We start from the raw sequence: 5,566 nt of genomic DNA, 5'->3' as shown, positions 1-5,566 counted from the left end.
CTATGCCTTTCACATATCTAGGGTTACCCATGGGTACCTCCAGACCCACGATCTATGATCTGTTACCTCTGGTTGACCGTATTGAACGCCGGTTATATGCTTCCTCATGTCTGCTCAATCAAGGAAGTCGACTGCAATTGCTTCAGTCAGTGCTTTGCTCAATGCCAATCTATTTCCTATGCACACTATCTCTCCCCAAGGGCATCTTGCAACAGACTGAGAGAATCATGCGGCAATGCCTGTGGAGAGGCAACACAGATAATCCTCGACAATCCTTAGCTGCATGGGATCGGGTCTGCCGACCCAAGAAATGTGGTGGTTTGGGTGTGCTTAATTTGGGACTTCAAAATGAAGCCTTGTTACTCAAACATCTATTCAAGTTTTTTAACAAAATGGACGTGCCTTGGGTCACATTAATTTGGGACACCTATTATGCTGCTTCGCCACCACAGGTCACACAGAGCTGTGGCTCATTTTGGTGGAGGGATGTCATGAAATTGTACACCAACTTCTGCAAGTTAGCTGTCCCACAAGTGAACGCTGGCAACACGGTGGTTTTTTGGCTTGATCGATGGCAGCTGGGTAATAATGTGGTTCTTTTGAGAGAGCAATTCCCTAGGCTTCATTCTTTTGTCATTGATGACACAATCACAGTCAGAGAATTTATGGAGCTTCCAGAGATCTCGGAACATTTCCATCTGCCACTGTCTCAAGAGGCTTATTCTGAACTAACTCATCTTCAAGATTTGCTCTCTTTAGTCAGCTTAAATGGGGAGCGTAAGGACATATGGAAGTGGCCATCTAAAACTGGGAGTTTAAATCAAAGATATATTATGAGTCTTGCTTCTCCCATCTGGTGGTTGATCCCATCTTCAAATGGATTTGGAAGTCTGCTTGCACGCTCAAGTTTAAAGTGTTTGGATGGCTTCTTCTAATGGACCGTTTGAATACTAGGGATATGATGCAACGCAGGAACTGGATCATCCAGGATGATACGTGTGTTCTTTGCCTTTGTGCCTCACATGAGGATCATGCACATCTTTTCTTTGCTTGCAACTTCAGCCAAAGGGTTTGGAATTACCTTGGGATTTCTTGGAATGCTCAACCAAACCAGAATACATATGAGATGGCTCTTGCTGCTAGGAGGGATTTTGGTCATCCTTTCTTCACCGAGGTGGTTTTTACTGCTACCTGGAATATCTGGACACAAAGGAATGGGAAAATCTTTAGAAATGAGAGACCTACCTTCATTGCTTGGAGGAGGAATTTCATACATGATATTTCCTTATTAGCTCATAGAATCAAATGTAAATAAAAGGATAGCTTAGTTCTCTAGATAGCCTCTCTCTCATAGGCTTCTTGTAAGTATTTTCTTTCTTTGTTTTTTTTGGTTCACTGTAATTATGTAAACCTCTTGTTAAATTTTAATAAAGAAATGTGAGGCTGTTGCCTTGCAGTACATAGTCAAAAAAAAATTACAGACTTCATTGCTTCTACATATGGTTCTCTGTTTATTAATTTGCCTTGCTTTCTTTCATGGTCCTTACTTTCTGTTTGGCAGCTTGTTTCAGTTACAACTGAGTTCTTGGGTTCCACTTTGTTGTTGGAAACTACTTACTGGTGGAGCTGCTGCTTGGTTCATAGGGTAAGTCGTGCCTTGCAATGTTTCCTATTGCTTGCTATTTAGTTGTGTTTATTACTATTTATTTCATAGGCTTCTGTGTTCTTCCCTTTGTATGGTCTGCGTTGGTATTTTTTCGGTTGCTCCTTAATAATTAATTATTACAGGCATGTTTATTGTCAGTTCTTTCTGTGTGCCTCTGCTTGAGGCTGTTGCGAGCTATTGTCGATTGCCGTTTCATTCTTATGTTCGAGAGGTGGCATCCGATGGTTGTCTGCTTGGAGGGGTGGAGATTGATGTTCTTACTAGGGATGACGTGGTGCGGTGTCAAACCCATTTTTACAAGGGATATATGGGTTTGTTGTTGCAGATTACAATTACGATAGCATGTTAGCGTATAAAGGTGTTGCGCAGTCGGTTATGGTGCTTGCAGGTGCGCTTGCTCAGCCTGCCTGGCCTCTGGTACATGCAGGCGGGCAGGTTGATGTCGCCGGTATAAATACAAGTGTTCAATTACAATTATTGTATTCACAGCTGGTCAATTCGGTGTCTGGGTTCTAAAGCCCGTCTAGGAGTGTCTTAGATAGATTATGTCTGGGTCATTATATTGTTCCTTGGGTATGCTTGTAATAAAGTAGTTTCTAACAGCGTGAGAATGTTTGGTTGGATTTTCTGTAAAATGTTTTAGGAGGTACTGCAAGATTGATTTGCATTGTTCTTATATATGATTTTTGGATTATTATATTTTGAAGTATTTTGTTATTATTATGGAATCCCTAGAAGGAGGAGTTAGATGCAACTTTTGTATCTTTTGTCCAAGTCTTGAATGGTCCAGTGAAAATCTTGGTATATGTAGTTTCAAAGCTTCATCACGTTGTGGTAGGGATTAGGGAACCTCTTATCATTTTTCTGAAACATGCGCTACTCCGCAATTTTCACAGTTATTGAGATTTCATGTGGTTACACTATACACAAATTGATCCAAAATGTTTGTTAATGGTTTTTGATCCAGAAGATGCGAGTTATATCCAGGAATCATAAAATTTATATTTTGTGTGTGCTTTTAGTTAATAACCCTTCAATACATTGGAGTTTATAAAAGGTTTCCTCATAAGAACTTGATAGCTCCATGGGAGTGCCTCAACTGCGTGTGATAACTGGTAAATAAGCTATTATCCAAAATAAGATTGTTGCTTAATCCGCTTACCACCTTATTTCAGATCATCTTGTTGTGGTCGCATGAAAGGATGGTGTTCGTGATCTATATCATGGAAAATATTTCCTGGAATGCCTCTAGGTACCTCCATCTCTGCTCCCTCCCTACCCTCTCCATTCTATCCCCATATATATATAAAGGTTCCAAGTGTAGTAATCTGGTGTGACACGTACATAATCAGAGGATGGGTCTAGGTTTAATGCTCTATTTTCTACTCACAACCAGTAGATGAGAAACCATGTAGAAGATGTGGCATTGATGAAGTAGATTTAAAGATCAAGTTCTTCCTGGAATTTTAATTTGAGGATTAACGCAGTTGAGTTGGTTAATTATCGTACTTGCATCTCGCCTCCATGCACGTAATTTTAATGGGGTTAGTATGTTTTGTACAGACCCAAGAACAATTCCTTATAACGCTCACCATTTGTGCACTTCTTTTGGTCTTGGACAAAGGGTATGTGGAAGACTGGATTTGAAATTATCCTGGAATGGCAACTATTGGTGTGCAACTGAAGAATATATTTCATGACCGAGAGATGGTATTTGGAGAATCTTAGTTTTGATATGTACATGAATCTTCTTTTATTTTGTCGCGCAACTGAAGATATGAGACTATTTGCTCTGTGTATCTCTTATAAATAAGGAAATGGACTATAGGTAAAAAAAATTCTATTTTAGTTATATTATGTTGTAGATGATGCATGGTTCCTGAATCTTTTTGCTTTGTACTGAACTTGATGCGAACCAGTTGTCTTATCTGGCACTGCCAATCTGGCTTTTTGAAACAAATTTTGTGATGTGCTTGCAAAATTAATTACCCTATTGACTTAGTATCCTCAGCTTACCATGTTTTTAGCATATATCTCTACTGTTTGTGATTAGTCCTAAAAGAGTGTTGTAATTTTCTTTGAATGTACAAGATTTATACACGAATTTTGTAATTTTCTCTTGATGTACAAGATTTATACACACTGGGTCACGAGGCTTGGATGGGCAGCACGCGCCAAGGCGCGCTTCCGTGGTCGTATGTACGCACTGAGCTTGATTCTGTATAAGTGCAAATGCTATACCAGGTTTCCTACTGACATAGTATTACGTGCTTCGGCAAAATGCTTTGATCGGCACCCTCGCGCCAGGCGCGATCCTGATCTAGTAATCAGTTATTCTGAACGAGTCGTAGCCACCACACACCAGACGCAACGTTAACTATCGACCGGCAATAGCGTGGCAGTTAGGACCGTGTCGAGGCGAGGGCCCATGACCGGAGGTGGAGTTCAGAGGTTCGCACAAAGGGGCTCTAAGAGCATCTCCATCCGTTCGGCCCCTCAGGGTGCCGAAAAAAAGCGGCCTGGGGGACGAGCCGACGCTAGATCGGTCCCTGGGTTCGTTTTTCCCCAGCCACGCCCCCAGGTGCCGCCCCCCAAGGCGCCCCATATTCGAACTCCATCATTCCCGCTCAAAGAAACAACAAATCGGCGATCATCGCAATAGTTCGCGATTCGGTGCCACAGTTCGGCAATCAAATAAAAGGACACGCAGTAGTTCGGCGTACAGAAAAGGAAGGACGCGGAAGGTGTACATCAAACGTCAAGCTCAACCTCCGGCGGCGTCGGCGGCGGCGTACGCGGGCTGGAAGGAGTCGGCGCGGCTTCCGGGCTGGTCCGCGCGGCTTCTGTGCTGCTGGGTACGGCGGAGGCATCGTCGATGGGGCTGGGCGTCGCGGAGGCATCGTCATGAGCCGGCGGGCTGGGCGGCGGCGTCGCCGGTATCTGGTTCAGGATGAAGCCGTGCTCCGCCAAGAACCACGCCTTGAGCTTCTCGTTGCCGCTCTGGAGCATGTCAGCGCCGCCCATCAAGAAGGCGAGGTCGTTATTCCTCTTCTTGGCATCTTGAGCTTTGAGTTTCGCGGCGGCGTTGGTCTGGAGCAAGTCGTGTTTGACGGTGTTGTTCGTCATCAAAACAACCCACCTCGCCTCGGTTTTCTCTTCTTGCTGGGCGGCCCTGGTCTTGGCGTCGGCGAGGCAGTATTCGATGGACTCTTGCATGCGCGCGGCAGCCGACTCGGCGTATTTTGCCTTCTTGGCACGTTTATTGCCGTCCGGGCACCCGTCGGCCGCGCCCACGATCGGCGCGTCCGGCTTGTACGTCTCTTTGGCTTTGGCGAGGGTGTGTCGGACGGCCGCCCATTTCTCGCACTTGTCGATCCGCTTGAAGACGTGGTGGTACTTGAACTCTGCGTCGCTGTTATCATCGCAGAACATGGCGAGCATGCATAGCAGCTGCGCCGAAGGAAAGAACATCAGTCGGCGTGCACGGCGCGCGCACAGCGCGCACACAGCGAAAGAGCGCACGCACGGGCGTCCCCATCGGCATAGCCCGGCGACGACGTGCTCCATGGGTGCGACGACGACGAGAACCCGGCCGGAGAGCCGACACTTTGCTGCCTCCAGGCTGCGTACGGGTGCCCACCAGGTGGATTCATCATCGCCGCGCGCGCCGCCTCCGCTTGTTCGGCTGTCGCCGCAGCCGCAGCTTGCGCCGCTTTTTCCCTGGCCTTCTTGGCCCTGTTGCGCCTGCGGCGTTGACGGCCTCCCAGCGCTCCACATCCGCCTTCCACTCGGCGTTGCTCATGCCGGGGGGCTTGGAAAGCGGCGCCCTCGGCTTCCTTTGCTTCGGCTGGGTGGCGGCGGCGATGGCGGTTGTGGGATCCATCGCGACGCGCGGCATCA

The sequence above is a fragment of the Triticum dicoccoides genome, chromosome 5B (genome assembly GCF_002162155.2).
Source record: "Triticum dicoccoides isolate Atlit2015 ecotype Zavitan chromosome 5B, WEW_v2.0, whole genome shotgun sequence".
Lineage (NCBI taxonomy): Eukaryota > Viridiplantae > Streptophyta > Magnoliopsida > Poales > Poaceae > Triticum > Triticum dicoccoides.
The sequence above is the reverse complement of the archived record's forward strand: the minus strand, read 5'-3'. Positions refer to the sequence as shown.